Consider the following 24,968-nt stretch of genomic DNA (forward strand, 5'->3'; position numbering starts at 1 on the left):
CACCAACCCCTCTGCACCAGGCTGGGGTTAGGGTTGCAGTGCTGGCAGAAGAGTGCTTCTTTGGGTAGTTCCCCCTGGGCAGGGCAAGGAGGAGGGCAGGTGTTGTAAATGGTGGTGGTGGGGGAGTAGTACACCTGCCAGCCAGCCCGTTAGCTATAAAAATCCTTAGTAGCTGTTCCCTTTGCTTTACCTGTAAAGGGTTAAGGAGTCTCACTGCGATGCTTAGGTAAGAGGAAGTGAGTGGGCACCTGGCCAAAAGAGCCAATGGGAAGGCTAGAACTTTTTAAAATAGAGAAAAAACTTCCCTTTTGTCTCTCTCTTGTTCTCTGGCTGGAGAGACAGGGCAGCAGCTGCGCTGTAAAAAGCTTGGGGCCAGGTACGAAAATCATCAATATCTATACCTAGACTTTCTCATTTGGAACTACAGCTAGGTAAGTAGAACAGGAACATTTAGTGAGATGTGATCAGGTCTCTCTCTTTATTTTGGGCTTGTGGATTCGTCTGTGCTAAAACAGGTGCTTTTGTTTTGTTTTTGTAACCTTTAAGCTGGACCCCAAGAAAGCCATTTCTGGTGTTTAATCCTTGCAGTTACTTTTTTTATTTAATATCTAACAGCAGCCTAATTTTCCAGATGTGTTTTCTTAGTTTTTTTTTTCTTTTCAATAAAACTTATTTTTGTTTGTTTAAGAGGAGGATTGGATTTCTGTGTCTTAAGAGGTCCGTGTCCATGTTTTTCAATTAGCTGGTGGCAATAGCTGATTTCTTTTCCTTTTCTCAGCTCTTCCCCGTAGGGGGTCTGAAACAGTCTGGGGGTACCCCACAGGAAGGAATTCCCAAGTGCGCCTTCCTGGGCTCTCAAAGGGGATCTGCACTTGGGGGGTGGCAGAATTTACCAACCCAAGACCAGGGGGATCTCTAACCTTGGGAGTTTAATACAAGCCTGGAGTGGCAAGTATTACGTTTTAAAGTCCTTCCGGGCCCCCACCTTCTGCACTCAAAGTACCAGAGCAAGGAATCAGCCTTGACACCAGGTTTTATTAAAAATCCTGGAGCAGTCACAGTAAATTTACAGACCTGTGATTTTACTAAAGTTACTGTAACCGCTCTGTAATTTCTGATACAAAATGCTGTGACAAATCTACAACCTGACTCAGGGTGGTTCTACCCTATGGTGTTTCTGCAGCACCTAGCGCCTGCTCCCACAGGGGCTATGCATGTCTTGGATCTTGTTTTAAGCTTAAATTGTAGCCTACCCAGGATACAGGCAACACCTCTCGCAGCAGGGCGCTGGTTTTGTTTTCAAACTGATTTTGTCTTTATTTCAATCAGAGGGGTTTATTTATGTGGTATTGGTTCTTCACTTTCTCCTGTTTTATAGCATGAGGCCTGTTCCTCAGTATTTTTGCTGTTATAATTATATTGGTTTGAAACTAGTTTAGTTGAGGGGCTATAATCCCTTCATGCGGATGCAGTGAGACCAGTTTAAAACTGCTTAGAACAATGTAGCTTATTCTTGCGGGGGAGTGAGTCCTTTTCTAGGAATTCCTTTTGAAGAAATCATTTACTCTTGGCCTGAGGTTTCAGTCTTTGAGCAAAACTAAAATGAAACTAAAAGGCACGAAAGCCTTTTGAAAAATCTCTAGGGCGCCCCTTACCTTGGTATGACTTTCTGAGGTGTGGGAAGCCTAGAAGGTGTTGTGGTGTACGGCCGGAGAGGCTTGTCTTTCTACCCAGGTGCTTGTTTCCTCCCCAGCAGCCAGCTCACACAGTCCCTCTATCTCCCCTCCTCCCCACCACCAGTCCATGTACCCATCTCCTCAGAGTGAGGGAAGGGGAGACAGGGCTCAGGAGAGCTTTCAGTGAATGCCTTAGATACAGCACCCAGCGTCTCTCAGAAACTTCCCCAGCACACAGACTGACTCTGTGTGGTACAAACCCACACAGTCTCTGGCTCTTTCACACTCACCTCCCAACACAGAGTTGTAGTAGGTTTCAGAGTAACAGCCGTGTTAGTCTGTATTCGCAAAAAGAAAAGGAGTACTTGTGGCACCTTAGAGACTAACCAATTTATTTGAGCATGAGCTTTCTGCTACTTCTTGGTACTTCCTGTAATGCACATATCATCTCTGCAATTTTATGCTTCCTAAGTGTGTTACTTTAGGGTTTTGACTGGTCTATGCATTTCATGATTTTTATTTCTCTTCTACTTAAAAATTTAATTTAATTTAATTAGCGAGTTCTGAAATACCTAATGTTTCCTGGCTGGAGTAATTATCCCTATGGTAACTTTAAAAAATATTATATTGAGGTTTTTTGTTTCTATTGGTGGCACACAGATCTCGGTGCACATAATAAAATTTATTCTGCAGATGGATTGAAAAAAATGAGAGGGAACATTGCTCACAGCCCCAGTGCCCTTTCCATTAAACAGCTGGGGAAGCTGAGGCATGGTGGAGCTGTAGCGACTCTTGAAAAAAGAGTCGTACGAGAAACGGAAAGCAGGTCAAATTACAAAAATGAGTCTTAAAAAACAAAACAAGCATGTAGGGGGAAAATTAGAAAGGCAAAAGCAAAACTAAACTAGCATTATAAAGGGAAAAAACAAAGCATTTTACAAATACACGGGAAAGCAGAGGAAAACAAGGACAGGCTAGGTCCATTACTGTGTCCACTTCTGGGCTCCAAACTTCAGGAAGTATGTGGACAAATTCGGGAGGGTCAGAGGAGAACAACAATACTGATTACATGTCTCGAAAACATGACTTCTGAAGTAAGTGAAAAAACTGGGTTTGTTTAGTCAGAAGAAGGGGGCGGGGGCAGGGGAGAACCCCTGATAACAGTCCTCAGGGACATAAAAGGTTGTTACAAAGTGGAGGGTGATAAACTGTTCTCCTTATTGACTGAGAATAGGTCAAGACTTTATGGGCTTCAATTGCAGCAAGAGAGATAGAGGTTAGATATTTGGAAAAACTTCCAACCTCTGAGGGTAGTTAAGCACTGGAACAAAATGATCTTGGCAGGTTGTGGAATCTCCACCATGGGAGGTTTCTAAGAACAGGTTAGACAGACACCTAGGACTCACCTGAGGAGGGGCTCTCAGGCCCAGAGTGTACCCTGGAGCCCTTGGCATCCCGGATCCAGAGCTCTGCCTCCCCGAGCTCGATCCGGTGGATTAAGTCCGGTTTGGAACCTGAAGAGCCTGTTTGGGGGAAAGTTTTACTAATAAATTTTTGGTGGCAGGGACTCGTTTATATGTTTGTGCAGCACCTGGCACAACAGGACATCACTCTCACAGGCTGCTTCAGAGGAAAGCTCAAGAGATCCAAAGCAGAAGAAAGAAATAAACCTTCCTTAGCAATAAACCTTCTTCCCGTCTCCCACCAGGCAAGTTCAGTTAGTACCCTGAATTGGCAACATCTACAACCCTCTCAGTTTGCAGTGGGGCCTAGTTTAAAGCCTTGCTGGGGTAACTTTAAATGTTCCCTTGAGATATCCCATTCTGCTAACACCTTGGCCTCTATGCTATCTTGTGGCACTACGTTCCATAGGACAAGCGTGTGACATGGATTTCTTTTAACCCACAAAAAGACCAGTGAACACCCATTAGTTTCAGATTAAGAGACAGGGCGAATAGAAAATCTGCAACCACCTTCTTTCTGGTCATTATTTCACTTACCCAACTGTCTCCTGAAACATGGATCATGGGGAAGACTTTGGAAGAAGGGAACTTTGCTCCTTGCCAACTTATAGCTGTTGAAATGTTTCAGGCATGTCATTAAGGCAAATCGGCCACAACGTGTCATGGCAGGTGTCACCCGGTGTCACCGTTACACAGACATTCCAGTTCTTTTGCATTGTTCAGTTGTACAGTTGTTAAATTTACGATGTTCATTCTTTTGGGGGAGGTGGGGAGCTGTTGCAGCAGCAGTGTTTTCCCCCTGCCTTATTTGTCTGACTAGAATCAGCTCCTGAGGCAGAGTTGCTGCCGTCAACCTCTGGCTGGGATTCTGGGAAGAGATGGTTGCTCATGGGCTCTTTGCTACCATCAGGGATGTGCCACTACTGAGGCAGGTAATTCAAATAAACCAGTTACACCAAGATTAGACCCAGGCTCTGTAGCCCTGAGTTCTCCTCCAACACCGAGCTGATCTGAAAGGGGCTGGCATTTGCCACCACTCAGTGACAGGGTGCCACATGGGGAGCACAAACGTTTTTCAGCTGTGAATAAATGAAGGGAAATTGGTCCTTACCCAAGGAAACGAGGGCCCGGTAATTCCTCAGCATCTGGTCCCGGTAGAGCTGCTTCTCTGGCCGGGATAAGACCTCCCACTCCTCCCGGGTGAAATACAGAGCCACCTCCTCAAACGCCACCCGCAGCTGCTGGCACAAGCGTTACACACTCAGCACCCTCCGCGCCAGCCCCAGCCCGGGCTCTCCGCAGGGGACGCGGGTTCGAGGGCAGCGGCTCCCGGGGAACCCCCAGCCCAGCAGCTGTGACCCAGGGAGACCCCCCCGCACAGCCCCCCGGGGACTCGGGCCCCGCTGGCCGGCGACAGGAGTCGCCCTCGGCTCCCCACGGGGCTCTGGGGCGGGGCGCTGGGAGGGGCCCGAATCCCAGGGCAGGGACCAGGCTCCTCCCCCGGCCGGAGTCCCCGCCTCCGCCCCAGGCCTGGGCTCGGCCCCGCTCCCGCCCCCGGCTCGGCCGCCTCGGGGCTCCTCGGCCCGGCTCCGCGTGTCCGCCCGGCCCGGGGCCCCCAGCGCCGCTCCCCGGCCCCAGCGCTCCGGCTGCGGCAGCCCCCAGCCCCGGGGTCACTAGCGCGGGAGGGACCCGGTCCCGGCCCCGCTCGGCCCCAGCCGGGACCAGCCAGTGCCCGGCCGGGGAGTCCCCGCCCCGCGTCCTACCTGCGCCGGCCCCGCTGCAGCCATCGCCGGGCTCGGCCCCGGCCGCGTCCTCCGCCCGGGCAGCGACCTCCCGCCCCGCGGCTGGTGCCTCCCTCCCCGGGGCCGCCTCCCTGCGCACGGGCTGGGCTGGGACCCGCTACGCTCCCCACCCGCCCCCGACTCAATGGCCCCGCGCCTGCGCCGCCATCTTCAGCTGCCGGGGGAAGCCCCATCGCAGCGACCTTCCGGCCCCGCCCGGACGCCTGGGTCCCGAGTCCGGCCGCTGGGGGCGCTCGCGGCACCTGGTCCCCGGGCTGCAGGAGCCCGAAACGGGACAACCCGGTCCCCGCCCCTGGGCTGTGCGCGGGGCCCCGCTGTGCCGTGGGGAGCCGGGAGCAGGGCAGGTGGGTGGTGGTTGTTGCTGGGCTGTGTGAGGTTGGTGTGTGTATTTGAGGAGATCCCCCCCAGGCTGGGTCTGGGGTGTGGGTCTGAGTGGTACAGGAAGGCTGTGTGATGTGAGTGGTTTACAGATCACAACGTGACTGTGGAGTGTGTGTGTCACAGTAAGACACGGGTCTGGCTGTGTGATGTTGGTGTGTGTGTTACTTCCAGGGGATCACAGCCTGGGGTGTGTTTCAAGCGCTCACACCCATGTCCCTTCCCAGGGCCCCGGGGAGGGCAGGTGCCCCATAAGATGCCGTGTTCTGGCCTCGGTGCTGGCGCTGAAGCAGCTGCCCCTGCCCCCCGCTCATTGGGCCGGGCCCTGCACACCTCAGGTGCCCCCCCACCCCCGGCCGGTCAGAACAAATGGTCCAAGGTGAAGCACATCAAGGGTCTGTGGGACACCGAGCCCAGCCGGCTCTTCCAGAAGCTCGCCATGCTGCTGCGCTTTGCTCGCAAAGGTATCGCGGGGGGAGGAAGGGAAGGATCTTGTGCGTGACACAGCCCCAGCCAGAGGGAGTGCTACGGGCCCTGCCAGCTTCCCCGTGCCCCACAGGCCCCGCTGCAGCCAGAGGGGGCATTACAGAGACTTCCCAGCCTCCCAGTACTTGACAGGTCCCAGCCAGAGGCTGTGGCTACAGAGCCCTGCCAGCCCAGCCTTGACCACTAGCACTGACCCTGTTGCCCCTAATAACCACAGCACCCCCTAACCTCTGTTAACCCAAGGCTAGCATCCTTCTTGGCTGCTGGAGCAGAGGATGCTGGTCTGAGGGGTAGAGTCTCCCCTTCTCATCCTTTCTCCACTGGACCTTTCTTCTGTTTCACAGCACCTCCCCTACGGTGGCTGAGTCTCTCCCCATCTCTCGCAGATGTTTCGCATAAGAGGGGGCAACCCAGTCTCTGTGGTTCAGGCGGCCTAAGATAACAGCTAATGGTGGCTGAAGAGGGGAAGGGCCCTGGAACAGGTAATTTGGGGCAGGGAGGGTCACCAGGAGCCCCAGGACTCCTGGGTCTCATCGCCGCCTCTGCAATTGGATAGTGGGTTACAGCAGGGGGGGCACCTTGTTTCTATTCCTGGCTCTGGGAGGGTAGTGGATCGTGGTGGGTTAAAGCAGCGGGGGCTGGGAGTCAGGACTGCTCTCAAGTGGAGTCCCAGCTGTGCCTCCCTTGTGACGCTCCATCTCTGTCCTTTGCAGCAGGGGGACCCAACCCTGATTTCAACACCAACCTGGCCAACCTCACTGAGCAGTGCCGGAGCATGGTCTTGACCAAAGCATCCACTGAGGTGGCCATCAAGGGAAGGGTACGTCGCTGCGTCCTGCCAGCTGGGCTCATGGGCTGCAGCCTTTTTGAATTCTCTGGGTCAGACCAGACCATGCCGAGGTGTTACAGGGAAAAATGAAAACCATTGTAAACCTATATGTTCCCCCTTCACAGGATGCAGGATCTTGTTTCTGGTATCAGCGTCTATCGCTGTGGAAGCAGCTGGTGATGTTGGTCTCATCCTCCTTCCAGTGTAGTGCAAGGAAAGAGGACAGAGACAGATAGGTGTTCCAAAACAATATAATAACATTTAACATTCCTGTGATGGGAAGAACATGTCAACAGCCCAACACTATAGCATTTTATTTCAGAAAGGGGAACTATACAAAAATGAGGGGGTTAGTTAAACAGAAATTAAAAGGTACAGTGAATAGAGTGAAATTCCTGCAAGCTGCATGGACACTTTTCAAACACACCATAATAGAGGCCCAACTTATATGTATACCCCAAATTAAAAAACACAGTAAAAGAACTAAAAAAGAGCCTTAAGAAGCATTGAGAGATAAAAAGGCATCTTTTAAAAAGCGGAAGTCAAATCCTTGTGTGGTAAATAGAAGGGAGCATAAACACTGCCAAATTAAGTGTAAAAATGTAATAAGAAAAGCCAAAAAGGAGTTTGAAGAAAAGCTAGCCAAAAACTCAATAGGTAATAACAAAATGTTTTTTAAGTTCATCAGAAGCAGGAAGCTTGCTAAACAACCAGTGGGGCCCCTTGGACGATCGAGATACAAAAGGAGCATTTAAAGACGCTAAAGTCATTGAGGAGAAACTAAATGAATTCTTTGCTTCAGTCTTCACGGCTGAGGACGTTAGAGAGATTCCCAAACCTGAGCTGTCTTTTGTAGGTGACAAATCTGAGGAATTGTCACAGATTGAAGTGTCACTAGAGGAGGTTTTGGAATTAATTGATAAACTGAACAGTAACAAGTCACCGGGACCAACTGGCATTCACCCAAGAGTTCTGAAAGAACTCAAATGTGAAATTGCGGAACTATTAACTATGGTTTGTAACCTGTCCTTTAAATGATCTTCTGTACCCAATGATTGGAAGATAGCTAATGTAACACCAATATTTAAAAAGGGCTCTAGAGGTGATCCCGGCAATTACAGACTGGTAAGTCTAACGTCAGTACTGGGCACATTAGTTGAAACAATAATAAAAAGAAAATTGTCAGACACGTAGAAGAACATAAATTGTTGGGCAAAAGTCAACATGGTTTCTGTAAAGGGAAATCAGGTCTTACTAATCTAATAGAGTTCTTGGAAGGGGTCAACAAACATGTGGACAAGGGCGATCCAGTGGACATAGTGACCTTAGATTTCCAGAAAGCCTTTGACAAGTCCCTCACCAAAGGCTCTTATGTAAATTAAGTTGCCATGGGATAAGAGGTGAAGATCCTTTCATAGATTGAGAACTGGTTAAAAGACAGGGAACAAAGGATAGGAATTAATGGTAAATTTTCAGAATGGAGAGCGGTAACTAGTGGTGTTCCCCAAGGATCAGTCCTAGGACCAATCCTATTCAACTTATTCATAAATGATCTGGAGAAAGGGGTAAACAGTGAGGGGGCAAAGTTTACAGATGATACTAAGCCGCCCAAAATAGTTAAGACTAAATCAGACTGTGAAGAACTTCAAAAGGATCTCACAAAACTAAGTGATTGGGCAACAAAATGGCAAATGGAATTTCATGTAGATAAATGTAAAGTAACGCACACTGGAATAAATAACCCCAACTATACATACGATACGATGGGGGCTAATTTCATTAAACTGAGCAGGAAAAAGATCTTGGAGTCATCTTGGATAGTTCTCTGAAGACGTCCACGTAGTGTGTAGCGACAGTCAAAAAAGCACACAGAATGTTAGGAATCATTACAAAAGGGATAGAGAATAAGACGGAGAATATCTTATTGCCCTTATATAAATCCATGGTATGCCCACATCTTCAATACTGCGTACAGATGTGGTCTCCTCATCTCAAAAAAGATACACTGGCATTAAAAAAGTTCAGAGAAGGTCAACTAAGATGAGACTAAGGGGGTATATGCACGAGGTATATAAAATTATGAATGGTGTAGAGAAAGTGAGTAAGAAAAAGTTATTTACTTCTTCCCATAATATAAAAACTACGGGCAACCAAGTGAAATTAATGGGCAGCAAGTTTAAAACAAAGAAAAGTAAGTTTTTCACACAGCACGCAGTCAACCTGTGGAACTCCTTGCCTGAGGAGATTATGAAGGCTAGGACTATAACAGGATTTAAAAGAGAACTGGATACATTCATGGAAATTAAGTCCATTAATGGCTATTAGCCAGGATGGATAAGGAATGGTCTCCCTAGCCTCTGTTTGTCAGAGGGTGGAGATGGATGGCCGGAGAGAGATCACTTGATCACCTGTTAGGTTCACTCCCTCTGGGGCACCTGGCATTGGCCGCTGTCGGTAGACGGGATACTGGGCTGGCTGGACCTTTGGTCTGACCCAGTATGGCCATACTTATGTTAACAAAAGGTAAGTGTATGAAGGTTGGTTTACAATAACTGGGGAAAAGAGGAAAAGGAAACACAACTGTCATAAAACCTAAGCAAACTGGGATCACAATACAAGGAGCTTGAAGCAAACTAAAATGATAAAATCCCCTAAAGTCCTGCTGCTGTCAGATGCTTTCTCTGGACAGGCTGGGTGTTGGAGTGCGTCGGACCCAGGACCTACGGCCCCCAGACCTGGTGATGGCCCGAAGGGAGGAACGCTGGATCGTGCTGTAGCTGGACTTGGAGCCAACGGCAGGGGTACAGCCAGGAACCCTGGATGCAGCAGGTACGTGGATGGGATGGATGAGGATGAGTTGTCTCTCAGGATTCGCTGATTCGTGATCTGAGGACCGTGCGAACGCCACTGCGCTCGGCTGCCTCTGTGACGGAGAGCATTGTGGTGATGTCACGCAGTTCCTTTTAATGGTTCTGTGACAGGAAAACCTGAGGTAGACTGTCAGTTACAGAACCAGTTCATTGTGGCCTGTTAGCTGCCCTTTCCCACCAAAGTTCAAAAAGGTGCAAAACCACCACCACCCAGCTGAAACAAGATGGAGTCGTTTGTGGCAAAGAGACACCATATTAAGTGTCCGACTCCATATTGGATAATCACCATTTTAGTGATTATGAGGGTATATCATCATAAAACCTCATTAAAAACGCTATAAAATCACAAGATACAAATATATTAAAACAGGGCGTTTGGAGCCTTGAATGAAGGAGCGAGGCTGGGCTTGTAATTATGGTGCTGGCCTGGACTACAGGACTCGTGGTTTCTATTCCTAGTTCTGCCACTTGGTCCCTCTCTGACCTTGAGCAAATCACTCAGTCAGTGGTTCTCAACCAGGGGTACAGATACCCCTGGGGGTATGCTGAGGGGGTGCACCAGGCAGTACACCATCTCATCTAGAGAGTGGCCTAGTTTTACAACAGGATACAAAAAAAGCACTTGCAAAGTCAGTACAAACTAAACTTTCATACTGACAATGACTTGTTTATACCACTCTATATACTATACACTGAAATACAAGTACAATATTTATATTGCAATTGATTTATTTTATAATTATATGGAAAAAAGGAGGAAGTCAGCATTTTGTCAGTACTAGTGTGCCGGGAGACTTTGGTATTTTTATGTCTGATTTTGTAAGCAAGTGGTTTTTAAGTAAGGAGAAACTTTGGCACACGCAAAAGAAATCAGAGTGCTGAAAGGGGTACAGTATTCCGGAAAGGTGGAGAGCCACTGATTTAAGTCATAGGGAATAGCCAGACTGGATCAGAGCGGAGGCCTAATTTGTTTGGTCAGTAATCTAATCTAATCTAACAGTACTTGTGGCACTTTAGAGACTAACAAATTTATTAGAGCATAAGCTTTCGTGAGCTACAGCTCAAGAAAACTTATGCTCTAACAAATTTATTAGTCTCTAAGGTGCCACAAGTACTCCTTTTCTTTTTGCGACTATTCAACTTTGTAACGTTAATAGCACAAGCAGGTCAGCTGTGAAGCTTTGATCCAAATTCAAACTCCTAATCTTCAGATCCAAACTCAAGTAACTTCACAAGAGTGTTGGGATTTGAGTTCTGAAATGGGCCATCATAAAAAGAAACCTGAGCTGTGAAGTTGAAATCTTCACCTAGATCTGATTTTCTTCATGTTTCTGAGTGGTCTGGATTCTGTGTCCTAGTTTGGGGTCTATCTCTAGTTAAACGTGAACTGTAAAGAGAAAATGGAATTGTAGGCAAGCTCAGATAGGTGACTGGAACGTCCCTGCTCACTGGACTGGGCACAGGAGATTGAGCATAGAAATCTGTTTTAATTAACGTTCCAAAAATTCTTTCAAACCCTTCTCCTCCTAGCATGATACCTGTTTTTCCAGCTTTGCTACTGACGCCCCATATTCAGCATTCTGTGATACTATAGATACCAGGAGAGAGACGTCATAGTCCCCAGAAGGGATAGCATGAGATTTCTGATACCTGTGATGCCCAGGAGAGCCAAGCTTTCCTTCTAAATCCAGCAGAGAGAGCAGATTCAAATGCAGAGGGGAAATAATTGTATATGGTTAAATTAGAACTGATTCCTGACATAATTATTGGGTGCTGATATTATCACAAGAGCCCCAAAAGATCATATCAAAAGTTCAGTTTGCAAATATCTCTGTTCTTCAAAATGATACAGTACATCAGTGCAACCCAGAGCTGCTTCATGTTGCTATGGCATAGTTTCGTAAAACATGACTGTGACACTGCGCTCCGTATTCTTCATAGCATAACTGAGATGTATTTTATGCAAGATGGGTTATGTGAGGTTTCACTGGAAAGGTTATGATTACTGGATGTGATTATCCTATTTGTAACCATGTTTCATTTTGGTATCTGTAGTTAGGAATATTGATTATGAATCAATTACAAGTGGGTTTTCACTGGGGAACGCCCACCAGAAAATGCAATCAGTCTGGATGGACTACGAGGAAAAACAATACATCTTTTAAGATTCCAATATCCCACCTTCCTGGGAAGCCTTCCAGTGGGCCCAACAAACAGACTTTGAGTGGTGGCTGCAGGGTCATATGATCACGTCGCCAGATACTGAACTCTATGATAAAATTAATACTTTTCCACTGACTGGGGATAGAATCACCCTGGAAAACAAGGGATTCTGGCCATATGTGAAACCTATTTAAGGCAGGGGAGCGACATAATCAGTGTTTGGTTTTCAGTGAATCCCTGCCCAAGATGCTGTAAGAAATTGATGCTGATAACTGGTTTCTTTAGCTTATTGAGTTTATCTTGCATGTTTGTTTTAGTTGATCCGTAATCTGTTTTGATCTGTTTGCTCTCTCTCTTATAATCACTAACATCGATCTTTTGTAGTTAATAAACTTGGGTTCGTTTTCGCTAAAACCACACTTCTTCCTCCACGCTGAGGAATGGGACGAATTTCATGAGCTTATGCCGTATAGTTCTCTATGCAGTGCACGACGATGTAAGTTTGGGTTTACACTCCAGAGGGTTTACACTTGAGTGCTGAGCAATTCCTTAGTTGAAGCCTTCCCCTGCAGTGCTGGTTGCAGTGTCGGTGTCTTTCTGCAGCTGGGTGTGGCCCTACCTGTGTGCGTGCCGAAAAAGGCTTGAGGGCCTGGCTCAGCAGGACAGGGTAAGGGAGCCCAGGCTTGTGGAGCAGGCAGGCTCAGTGGTACCCAAAGTATATCAGGTGGCACCCTGAAGGGTGGGGGCGGCAACCAGACACAATGACATCAAAAGTAGGTCTAGAAATCAAAACTCCTTCGTCGCTTGAGTACCTGCCCTGACCCTGCAGCACACCACCAGAGCCTTTACATATTCCTCCCCGCACTGCCAGCCGTTACCAGTCACCTCTGCACATCAGACATTTTAGTCGCCCAGAGGGTGTTAACTCAGATATGAAGCAGTTCACTTAACACAACCATGCTGTCAATTCATTAACCAGTGTGTAAATATGGTTCATTAACCAATAAATAGCAAAATGACTTTTTTTTTTACATATCTGTTGGAGCTGGCATGGAGGTGACTTCTCTAGCTCAGCTTCACCGTTGCAGTGACTGGTTCTAGAGACGGAGAGGGAGTTCATTCAGGCGATTCACTCAAGGTGCTGTGTCAGCCAGACGCCTGTTCTCTGGGTGGATTTCTCAGCGGTTGCCCAAGACCAGACTTTAAAACAGGGAGTTAGTAGGGTGCTTGTCAGCAATCAGAATAAAATTGTTACCCAGCAGGCGGTGTTCTCTATGGCCAGGCTTTGCTGGTCCCACTCACGTCTCCTTCGTACAGACATTTTGACTTGAGAAAGCGACATGCCGAACAACATGGGACATTTTATACCATTTCTGTTGGATGGTGCAGCCTGGTCACGCTGCTGGGCAAAGCTGGCCTGGGCCAATCAGGAAATGACCCATACTCATGGCAGAATCTTGGAACATCCAACCAGGATATGAGCTGTGTCCATTCTTACTGTCCAATGAGACAATCACAATCCAGGCTGTAATCCAAACTAGTAAGGAGAGGTGGGGGAGCATGTCACCGCCTGCCCTGTAACCTGGGGTGCCCAGTAATGATGTGCTTCTGTAGTAGCTCCCAATGAGAGCCCTTGGCATCCCGGATCCGGAGTTCTGCCTCCCCTAGCTCGATCCAGTGAATTAAGTCCGGTTTGGAACCTGAAGATGTTTGGGGGGAAAGCTTTATTACTAAAGTTTTGGGGGCAGGGACTCATTAATATGTTGGCACAGCACGTGGAATGACAGGACACCAATCTGTCCAATCTGAAACAGAGGAAAGCTCAAGCGATCCCAAGAAGGAGAGTAATGAAATTAATTTTCCTTATTAGAGATTTCTTCCTGTCTCTCACTTGTACTCTGAATCGGCAGCTTTTACAACCCTTCTCACTTTGCAGTGGGGGCCGAGTTTAAAGCCTTGCTGAGGTTAACTCTAGATGTTCCATAGAAATATCCCATTCTGCTGACACAGGGCTGGGCAAACTTTTTGGCCAGAGGGCCACATCGGGGTTGCAAAATTGTATGGAGAATCATGGGGAAGACTTTGGAAGAAGGGAACTTTGCTCCTTTGCCATCTTACAGTGGTTGAAATGTTTCAGATATGTCATTAAGGCAAATCGGCCACAACGTGTCATGGCAGGTGTCACCCGGTGTCACCGTTACACAGACATTCCAGTTCTTTTGCATTGTTCAGTTATACAGTTGTTAAATTTACAATGTTCATTCTTTTGGGGGAGGTGGGGAGCTGTTGCAGCAGCAGTGTTTTCCCCCTGCCTTATTTGTCTGACTAGAGTCAGTTCTTGGGGCAGAGTTGCCTCAAGAACTGACTCTAGTCAGACAAATAAGGCAGGGGGAAAACAAATAAGTGGGAAACTCTCTCTGTGCACCTGCCAGTCACAGGCCTCATGGGCAGTTGGGGCCAAGAACATTTTGATTGGCTACACTGTTTACACTGGCTTCTCCACATGCTGTGTGAATGCATCAGCTTATTTAATAGGAAAGAAACACTGGGTTAGACAGACCTCTGTTACAGATTAGGTACATAATTCTTCTTTGTTACATTTCTATTTAGAACAGACGGCATGAGCAGTTCCTGAGTCTTCTTTCAATCACACACACTAGGTCAGAGGTGGGCAAACTACAGCCTGTGGGCCACATCTGGCCTGCGGGACCGTCCTGCCCGGTCCTTGAGCCCCCGGTCAGGGAGGTGAGCCCCCGGCCCCTCCCCCCGCTGTCCCCCTTCCCCCGCAGCCGCATGGGCAGCATGGTTGGCTCCGGCGGGGCGGTGCGGCTGCTAGTCCTGCTGCTCTGAGCGGCATGGTAAGGGGGCATGGAGCAGGGGGGTTGGATGGGGCAGAGGTTCTGGGAGCAGTCAGGGGACGGAGAACGGGGAGGGGGGGTTGGACAGGCATGGGAGTCCTGGGGAGCCTGTGAGGGGCTGGGGGTGTGGATGGGGTCAGTGCAGTCAGGGGAAAGGGAGCAGCTGGGGTTGGAGTCGATGGGATGGGGGTGGAGTCGATCAGGGGACAAGGAGCATTCGGCACTGGATGGGTTGGGGGTTCGAGAGGGGCCCTCAGGGGCGGGGGCCCGGCTGTTTAGGGAGGCACAGACTTCCCTACCCAGCCCTCCATACAGGTTTGCACCCTGATGTGGCCCTCAGGCCAAAAAGTTTGCCCAGCCCTGCACTAGGTTGTCCTGCCCCTCAGCCCAATCCATCCTGAGACAGGACTGCAAATCCCACCTCTAGATGTCATCCAAGAGTAATCCTCCGGCTGGAACCAAGGTAGATGTGTGGGGGACGATCCTAGCTTCATCCCATTGAGACGGGGGGGGGGAGGGGGAGCGAGCGTGGGATGGAAAGAGAGAGACCTGGTTGGATCCCACCTAATGCAGTAGGCTGTGACCATCTGCTCTAAATACACTCCACCTGTCTGCTCTTCCACACACTGCTAAGCCAAGTCCCCTTCCCTGGCCCCCTCCCCCCCATCTCTCTGCTGGGCATCCTGGGGACAGGACTATGTCCTGATCTGCTCTGCTGGAGCTGTGTCAGGCCCACTGACTGCCAGAAGCCCTTGAGGCCCTGCAGGTGGCAGAAGGGCATTGGGGTGCATGACCGGGTGCTGAGAGGTTGGCCAATCTAGCAAAGTGCTTGCCCCAGCCAGCACAGCTGTATGGCCGCCCTCGGCTGTGAATGAACCGATGTGATAGCAAGGAGGAGGCCCGTGCAAAGTTCCTGCTTCAGCCAATGCATCGGAATGTCCTCCCCCCAGCCTGCGTGCACTGGTGCTTGATCAGTGCACTGGTTCTGGTGAAGTTCTTACTAGAATCGTTACAATGGTGCGGCTGCTCCTTGATGTGTGCGCTGGTGGGCTCTCAGGCTTGAGCTCCATGCAAAGCCCTTCCCACAGTCAGCACAGCGGTGCGGTCGCTCTCCGGTGTGCGTGCGCTGGTGTCTTCTCAGGTGTGAGCTCCGTGAAAACCTCTTCCCGCAGTCAGCACAGTGGTGCGGTCGCTCCCCGGTGTGCGTGCTCTGGTGTGTTCTCAGGTGTGAGCTCCGGAAAAACCTCTTCCCGCAGTCAGCACAGCAGTACGGTCGCTCCCCAGTGTGCGTGCGCTGGTGGGCTCTCAGGCTTGAGCTCCATGCAAAGCCCTTCCCGCAGTCAGCACAGCGGTGCGGTCGCTCTCCGGTGTGCGTGCACTGGTGGGCTCTCAGGTGTGAGCTCTGTGCAAAGCCCTTCCCGCAGTCAGCACAGCGGTGCGGCCGCTCCCCAGTGTGCGTAAACCAATGTGTTCTCAGGATTGAGGACTGTCTGAAGCTCTTGCCACAGTCAGCGCAGCGATAGGGACACCGGCCCATGGGGAGTCTCTTGCTGAGTTTATTCGGGGGACGGACTGCGTCCTGTGCATGGATCCTTTTGTGGGCTGTGGGATCCTGCGTTCCTGCCACGCTCTCCCCACACTCAGACGGTGTCCTCGGTCCCCCCAGTATCCCGAGCCCTGCTGGAGAGAGCAGAGACAATCCCAGTGTTAGCTCATAGTTAAGGCTACAGGTTTGTCAAGGAAGGAAAAATTTCAAGGATGGAGCGATTTCCCCATTTGTCTGTGACTGTTTTTTGGATGGGTGCCTCACCCAGCAATGGTGGCTCCTGTCCCACAGGGCTGGACCCAAAGCCTCGCTCTGGGTACTGAGACCTGGCCTGCGGGCTTACAGTGCCACTCAGATTTGCCCCCGCCCCCAGTCATGATGGTGGGGGAGGTGGGGCAAACTTCAGTGAATGGACTTGCCACTCATATCTTCTCCAGCCTGCCTCAATGCCTCTGCATCAGCCTGCGGTTAGGGTTGCAGTATTGGAGGGTTCCTGGGCAGGGCGAGGAGGAGGACAGGTTTTGTGAAAAATCATGGAGCAGCCACAGTAAATTTAGTGACCTGTGACGTTTACTAAATTTACTACAACTGCTCCGTAATTTCTGATAGGAAATGCTGACACAAATCTGCAGCCTGACTCAGGGTGGTTCTACCCTATGCTGTTTGTGCAGCACCTAGCACCTGTTCCCACGTGCGCCATGCACCTCTTGGGTCTTGTTTGATGCTTAAATTGGAGCCTGCCCAGGATACAGGCAGCGTCTGGCACAATGGGGCCCTCATCCAGAACGAGGGGCTCTAAGTGCTAACACACAGGATCCGGGTTTTGTTTTCACTGATTTTGGTTTTATTTCCATCAGAGGAGTTTATTTACATGTTGCTGGTTCTGTGCTGTAAAACAGGCGACAGTACGTCTCTTGTTCCCCAGTATTTGCTCTGTTTAAACTATATTAGTTTGAAACCAGCTTAGGATCTACAATCCCCTCGTGGACACATTGAGACCGGTATAAAGCTGCTTACATCAGCGTAGCTTATTCCTGTGCAGGAGTGAGTCCTTTTCAAGGAATTCCTTCTAAAGATGTCATTTACCCTGAGCCTGTTTCACTCTTTGTGCAAAACTAAACTAAAACCTCAAGAGGGTTGGGGGGAGGTTTGAGGGGATTACCACTCAGTCAGGGTTTGTGTGAAGTAACCTGAAAAACAGGTCCGTATTGTGTCACAAGACAATCAGTGACACTGCTGAGCTGGAAGGGGTGAACGGCTGCCACCCAGCAGGCCTTTGATCTACAGAGGGTCACAGACCATGTTAAGGCTGAGGGCTGTGCTAAGCATTGACACTGAAGCAATGTAAGTGACAATGATTTTGTGCCACTGAGAGAGCAGGAGGAAAGGGGGATGTGTTAAAGGCCATCCCACCACCTTCTCCCTCATACCCAGCCCATACACCAGGATACTCCAAGTTGTGCTACACAGGATAATTTCCTCTGGCTCCCATGTGCATTCGTGCCCCCAGCAGCAGCTGTCTGGCACGTGGGGCAGTTTTAGAGCATTACAGTGAAACGCTGCAAATACTGGAGACCTGCTCTACAAAATGGCGTCCTCCGCACTTATCGTACATGACTGATCCTGCCCTGAGTCATTCCCAGCTTTCTCCTTGCTCGCCGGGGACATGTTTCTCCAGTCGGAGAGGTCACATGTGATGTGAAGTGGCAGAGAGGGGGTGGGGTGGGAACCTGAAGAGGACAGCGCCTTCTCTGCTAAGGGCCAGTGACTTGGGGATGTTCTCCCAGGCTGCAAGCAGGTTTTTGCCTGTCTGAGCTATGTCTGGATCCAGGTGCCCAGCCAGAGAACACCAGCGCACACAACTTGAGTCAGGAGGGGCAGAGGCATGAAGCCCATCTGAAAAATGTCTAGGATGCCCCCCGCTCGGTATGATTTTCTGAGGTGCGGAAAGCCTTGAAGAAGGTGTTGTGGTCTATGGACCAGTAGCAGTGTCTTTCTACCCAGGTGCTTGTCTGCCCCCCAGTGCCAGATCCACTGACACGCACATATTTTATTCTCACAGCCCCAGTGCTCTCTCCATTACACAGGTGGGGTAACTGAGGCATGGGGGAGTCCCAGTGACTCACTTCTAGAACCGAAACAAGATGTTTTGAATCCTGCTGCAAAGTCCTACCCACCAGGGAAATGCAGTCCCCATATGCTCCCCCATCACAGAGACCTCTCTCTTTCCCTCAGCATCTCTCAAATCCACTGTGACATTGCACTCTATATGATTTTATAAAAATATGCTAATGAGTGTGCCTATAATGTAACTGAGGCATGCTTCATGCAAAAGGTCTCATTGTAAGGTATCATTACAAAGCTTCTAATCTACTGAATGTGTTTATCCTATTTGTATGAATGTCTCATTCTTGTATCTGAAACTAGAAATATAATATATAACTCTGAGGGCCTATTGTAATTATGCAAAGTGTGGACCATTAATAGTGGTATGGAATCTTGACAGGAACACTTCTTAAGCTGCTTTCAGTTTAAGCCTACAGCTGTTAGGGGGTGTGGTTCAGACCTGGGTCTGGGTTTGCAGCAGGCTAGCGGGTCTGGCTCAAACCAGGTAGGGCACTGAAGTCCCAAGCTGCCAGGGCAGGGAAAGCAGGTTCAGAAGTAGCCTTGGCACATCAGTTGGCAACCCCAAGGGGGTTTCTGTGATCCAACCCATCACATCCACCACCCCACATCTCTTCCGAGTTCATCACTGTTAGGATATAGATATTCAGGCCTGTCTGTAAAGGCCTATACTCTAAGAATTTAGGTGTATTTTTACCACTTGGCTAGTTAGAGGTATAAAAGAAAGAATCAAAATCACTGTCTGCCAGTGTAAGGGCCTTCTCTTACTGTGACAGTCTGAGGCCCTGTTCTTAGGCTAAGGCCTTTGGCTAAGCAGCAGAGGCAGCCATAAGCTGGGAAGCGACCGGTCATATCCTCCCATTCCAAACTAGTCACATTGAAAGAAGGTGCTATTGGGCTGTTAGGAATACAATCCTGTCCTGATAATGCCTATCACCTCCAGAGAAAGGGAAGTGCCTAGAAGACGTAAAAGGAAACTTAGTTTGATAGCATCCTGTCTGGCAAGAACTCACTTATCAATTGCTGGGATGTGAAATCCTCACTTCTGTATTGTTCTGTCATTATAGTTCCCATTTTGCTATTGTTTGTCTGTATAATCTCTGTCTGGTTCTGTGATTGTTTCTGTCTGCTGTATAATGAATTTTGCTGGGTGTAAACTAATTAAGGTGGTGGGATATAATTGGTTACATAATCATGTTACAATATGTTAGGATTGGTGAGTTAAATTTCAGGAAAAGGATTGGTTTAGGTATAGCTAAGCAGAACTCAAGTTTTACTATATAGTCTGCAGTCAATCAGGAAGTGGGTGGGGGGAAATGGGAACAGGGAATGGGGGTAAGGAAACTGAAATAATGTTTTGCTAAAGGGGGAAATGGGAACAGGGAATGGGGATGGGGAAACTGGAATCATGTTTGGCTAAGGGCAGGAATGGGAACAGGGACACAGGTGTAAGGCTCTGTGGTGTCAGAGCTGGGAAGGGGGACACTAAGGAAGGAAACTGGAATCATGCTTGCTGGAAGTTCACCCCAATAAACATTGAATTGTTTGCACCTTTGGACTTCGGGTATTGTTGCTCTCTGTTCATGCGAGAAGGACCAGGAAAGTAAGTGGGTGAAGGAATAAGCCCCTTAATAATCACCTCCCCATCTCTGATCCATTTCTGTCACAGCTTTGAGGCCCCATCATTTTTAGGTCCCATCGTAGGTCACAGATATCCAATGAGTAGGAAAGATGGGAAGTATGATAGTAAGACTCCCTGGCTTAATCAGGAGATCTTCAATGACCGGAAACTCAAAAAGAGAGTCATACAAGAAGTGGAAACTAGGTCAAATTACAAAGGATGAATATTAAAAAAAAAAAAAAAAAACCCAAACAAACCCACAAGCATGTAGGAACAAAATTAGAAAGGCCAAGGCAAAAAAGCGAATTAAACTAGGCAGTAATATAAAGGGAAAAAACAAAGCATTTTACAAATACATGGGAAGGCAGAGGAAAACAAGGACAGGCTAGGCCCATTCCTAAATGGAGGGAAAGAGAATAAGAGAAAACGCAGCAATGGCCTAACAGTTAAATGCCTCTTTTGTTTCAGTTTTCACCAAAAAAGTTAGCTGTGATCAGCTGACTAACATAGTCAACATCAGTGTCAATGGGGTAGGATCTGCGCCTAAAATAGGCGAGGAAAATAGTTATGAATTACTTAGACAAGTTAGAGGTCTTCAAGTTGGCAGGGACTGATGAAGTACATCCTAGAATACTTAAGGAACTGGATGAAGAGATCTCTGAGCCATTAGGGATTATCTCTAAGAATGTGTGGAGGATGGTTGAGAGACCTGAGGATGGGAAAAGGGCAAATATAGTACCTAGGTATAGAAACGGGATAAGGACAACTCAGGGATTTATAGGCGAAGTAATCAAACATTCTATTTGTGAGCACCTAGAAGGACATAAAGTAATAACTAGCAGTCAGTATGGATTTGTCAATAACAAATTATGTCAAACTAACCTAACATCCTTCTTTGACGGGTAACAAGCTTTGGACTGGGCGGACGCAGTAGATGTCACATCTCAAATTTAAGAAGGCTTTTGATACTGTCTTACATGACCTTCCCATAAATAAACTAGAGAAATATAGCCGAGGCAAAGCTACTGTAAGGTGGGTTCGCAACTGGTTGGAAAACTGCACTGAGAGAGTGGTTCTTATCATTCTCTAATGAGCTGAAAGGGTATCTTGAGTGGGATCCCAAAGGGATCTGTCCTGGGTCCGGTTCTATTCCGTATCTTTATTAATGATTTAGACAATGGCATGGAGAGTGCACTCATAAAGTTTATGGATGATTTAAAGCTGGGGAGGGGTTGCAAGCCCTTTAGAGGACAGGACTAGAATTTAAAATGATCTTGACAAAATGGAGAAATGGTCGGAATTGAAATGATTGCCTAGGAAGGAGAAATGGTTTAGACCATTTTCTGCAGTAAACCATCTAGAAGGATGGTTTACTGCAGAAAACCATCTAGAAGGATGGTTTACTGCAGAAAACCATCGGAGGTTATAGTGGATCACAAACTAAGTGAGTCAACAAAGTGAATCCTCAACTGGAATACTGTGTCCAGTTCTGGGCCTCACACTTCAGAAACGATGTAGATAAGCTGGACAGGATCAGAGGAGAGCAACAAGAATTACTAAAGGTCTAGAAAATATGACCTACGAGGTAAGATTGAAAAAAATTGGGTTTGTTTAGTCTGGAGAAGGGAAGACGGCCGGGGGAGGGGGAGAAAGGGTTTGATAACAGTCTTCAAGAACGTAAAAGGTTGTTACAAAGAGGAGGGTGATAAATTGTTGTTCTTATCCACTGTGGCCAGGACAAGAAGTAATGGGCTTAAATTGCAGCAAGGGAGATTTAGGTTGGACATTAGGAAAAACTTCCAAACTGTAAGGGTAGTTAAGCACTGGAACAAATTACCTGGAGAGGTTGTGAAATCTCCATCATGGGAAGTTTTTAAGACCATGTCAGGCATGGACTCGATAATACTTTGTCCTGCTTCAGTACAGGGGACTGATTGGACTAGATGACTTACTGAGGTGCCTTCTAATTCTATGTTTTTAGGATTTCCAGGAGTCATAGATATCAAGGCCAGACAGGCTCACTGTGCCCATCTAGCCTGGCTTCCCGTCTATCGCAGCCAAAGAATCTCTCCCCCGTGACTCCTACCTCCTGGCTGAAGAAGAACAAAGCTTTGAGAAAGTCACACCCCATTTCCACTGCCAGACTTCCAGTGAGGGAAAATCTATTGCGTCCTGTGGGGAGCTCTCCCAGTGGTTCATTCCCCTCCCAGATAAACACTGGCCCCTAATTCCCAGTCTCCATTTGTCCCCTTCTGCTCCCAGCCAGTGGATCTCACTTGGCCTTTGCCTTCTACATGAAGGAGCCCTGTGCTAGCAGGTATATAAATCACAAGGGACTGGTTTATGACGACTCACCTCGGGAGGGGCTCTCAGGCCCCGAGCTTTCCCTGGAGTCCTCGGCATCCTGGATCCAGAGCTCTGCCTCCTCTACCTCAATTCTGTGGATTAAATCTGGTGTGGAACCTGAATAGCCTGTTTGGGGGGAAAGAATCAGTTTTATTACTGAAGTTTTGGGGACAGGGACTCATTTATATGTTGGTGCAGACCAAAGAATGGCCCTACTGGGTCAGACCAAAGGTCCATCTAGCCCAGTATCCTGGCTTCTGACAGTGACCAGTGCCAGGTGCCCCAGAAGGAATGAACAGAACAGGTAATCATCAAGTGATCCATTTCCTGGATTCACATTCACAGCTTCTGGCAAACAGAGGCGAGGGACACCATCCCTGCCCATCCTGGCTAATAGCCATTGATGGACCTATCCTCCATGAATGTATCTGCTTCTTTTTTGAACCCCGTTATAGTCTTGGCCTCCACAACAGTCTCTGACAAGGAGTTCCACAGGTTGACTGTACATTGTGTGAAGAAATACTTCCTTTTATTTGTTTTAAACCTGCTGCCTACTCATTTGATTTCGTGACCCCTAGTTCTTGTGTTATGAGTAGTAAACAACACTTCCTTACCTACTTTCTCTACCAGTCATGATTTTATAGACCTCAGTCTCCCCTTAGCTGTCTCTTTTCCAAGCTGAAAAGTCCCAGTCTTATTAATCTCTGCTCATACGAAAGCCGTTCCATACCCCTAATCATTTTTGTTGCCTTTTTCTGATCCTTTTCCAACACTAATATATCTTTTTTGAGATGGGGCGACCACATCTGCATATAGTATTGAAGATATGGGCTTCCCATGGATTTCTAGAGCGGTAAAATGATATTTTCTGTCTGATTATCTATCCCTTTCTTAATGATTCCCAACATTCTGTTTGCTTTTTCGACTGCTGCTGCACATTGAGTGGATGTTTTCAGAGAACTATCCACAATGACTCCGAGTTCTCTTTCTTGAGTGCTAACAGCTAAACAGCACAACAGGACCCCGATCTCAGTCAAGGTGCGTCTGCACAGCACCTGGCATGATGGGGCCCCAATCTCGGATGCTGCTTGAGAGGAAAGCGCAGGAGATCCCAAGCAGGAGAGTAATGAAATAAACCTTCCTTAGAGGAAATTTCTTCCTGTCTCTCACCAGGCAAGTTCAGTTCATACTCTGAAGCAGCAATGTCTATGACCCGTCTCAATTTGCTTTGGGGACTTAGACACGGCAGGTGTCACCAGGTGTCACCATTACACAGACTTATCAGTTCTTTTGCTTAGGATGCAAGTATTGGTCAACTGCACGGTTGTTAAGTTTATGATGTTCATTCTTTTTGGGGAGATAGGGAGCTGTTACAAGCAGAAGAAGAGTTTTCTTCCTCCCTTATTTGCTCATGTGCTGTTTGACACTTTGTCATTTGACACTACTCAGCCATAGGGTGGCACATGCCAGGGGTGCCATCAAGGAAACCCAGACATTTGACAGCTATGAGTAGAGATAAATCGGTCCTTACCCAGGGAAACAAGGGCCCGGTAATTCCTCAGCATCTGGTCCCGGTACAGCTGCTTCTCTGGCCGGGATAAGAGCTCCCACTCCTCCCGGGTGAAATACAGAGCCACCTCCTCAAACGCCACCCGCAGCTGCTGGCACAAGCGTTACACACTCAGCACCCTCCGCGCCAGCCCCAGCCCGGGCTCTCCGCAGGGGACGCGGGTTCGAGGGCAGCGGCTCCCGGGGAACCCCCAGCCCAGCAGCTGTGAGCCAGGGAGACCCCCCCGCACAGCCCCCCGGGGACTCGGGCCCCGCTGGCCGGCGACAGGAGTCGCCCTCGGCTCCCCACGGGGCTCTGGGGCGGGGCGCTGGGAGGGGCCCGAATCCCAGGGCAGGGACCAGGCTCCTCCCCCGGCCGGAGTCCCCGCCTCCGCCCCAGGCCTGGGCTCGGCCCCGCTCCCGCCCCCGGCTCGGCCGCCTCGGGGCTCCTCGGCCCGGCTCCGCGTGTCCGCCCGGCCCGGGGCCCCCAGCGCCGCTCCCCGGCCCCAGCGCTCCGGCTGCGGCAGCCCCCAGCCCCGGGGTCACTAGCGCGGGAGGGACCCGGTCCCGGCCCCCCTCGGCCCCAGCCGGGACCAGCCAGTGCCCGGCCGGGGAGTCCCCGCCCCGCGTCCTACCTGCGCCGGCCCCGCTGCAGCCATCGCCGGGCTCGGCTCCGGCCCCGGCCGCGTCCTCCGCCCGGGCAGCGACCTCCCGCCCCGCGGCTGGTGCCTCCCTCCCCAGCGACCTGGGGCTGCAGCCGGGACCCGCCCTGCGCAGGGGCCGGGCTGGGACCCAGGGGGCTGGGAAGGCCCCGCCCGCGCCTGCGCCGCCAGCTCCAGCAGCCGGGGGAGGCCCCAGCGCGGCGACCCTCCGGCCCAGCCCCCCGCCGGACGCCTGGGTCCCAAGTCCTGCCGCTGGGGGCGCTCGTGGCACCTGGTCCCCCGGCGGCAGGAGCCCGAAACGGGACAACCCGGTCCCCGCCCCTGGGCTGTGCGCGGGGCCCCGCTGTGCTGTGGGGAGCCAGGAGCAGGGCAGGTGGGTGGTGGTTGTTGTTAGGTTTCAGAGTAACAGCCGTGTTAGTCTGTATTCCCAAAAAGAAAAGGAGTTAGAGACTAACCAATTGATTTGAGCATAAGCTTTCCTGAGCTACAGCTCACTTCATCGGATGCATCCTGTGGAAAGTGTAGAAGATCTTTCTATACACAGAGAGCATGAAAAAATACCTCCCCCCACCCCACTCTCCTGCTGGTAATAGCTT

The 24,968-nt window shown here is 49.4% G+C and overlaps 1 long non-coding RNA gene and 2 pseudogenes across 3 annotated transcripts in view; 1 reads left to right on the forward strand and 2 right to left on the reverse strand.

Annotated features, from left to right (window-relative positions):
- Positions 1 to 5,118, reverse strand: part of LOC140913696 (uncharacterized) — a 31,215-nt pseudogene extending 26,097 nt beyond the window's left edge. The window contains exons 1-3 of the transcript XR_013636012.1: positions 4,903 to 5,118; positions 4,251 to 4,380; positions 3,083 to 3,199 (exon numbers count right to left, since the gene is read on the reverse strand). The product of XR_013636012.1 is annotated as an uncharacterized LOC140913696 (transcript). The remainder of the gene's footprint in view (positions 1 to 3,082; positions 3,200 to 4,250; positions 4,381 to 4,902) is intronic.
- On the forward strand, positions 4,564 to 10,520 carry LOC140913703 (uncharacterized). The gene is made up of 3 exons (XR_012159645.2): positions 4,564 to 5,783; positions 6,150 to 6,287; positions 6,519 to 10,520. It is a non-coding gene; the product is annotated as an uncharacterized LOC140913703 (long non-coding RNA).
- On the reverse strand, positions 6,934 to 24,607 carry LOC140913684 (uncharacterized; annotated as a pseudogene). Its single transcript, XR_013636010.1, has 4 exons — positions 24,346 to 24,607; positions 23,694 to 23,820; positions 22,172 to 22,288; positions 6,934 to 16,205 (listed from the first exon to the last, which is right to left on the reverse strand). The product of XR_013636010.1 is annotated as an uncharacterized LOC140913684 (transcript).
- Positions 24,608 to 24,968: the final 361 nt, after the last annotated feature.

This window comes from Lepidochelys kempii, chromosome 6, assembly GCF_965140285.1.
Source record: "Lepidochelys kempii isolate rLepKem1 chromosome 6, rLepKem1.hap1, whole genome shotgun sequence".
In the NCBI taxonomy this organism is placed as follows: domain Eukaryota; kingdom Metazoa; phylum Chordata; order Testudines; family Cheloniidae; genus Lepidochelys; species Lepidochelys kempii.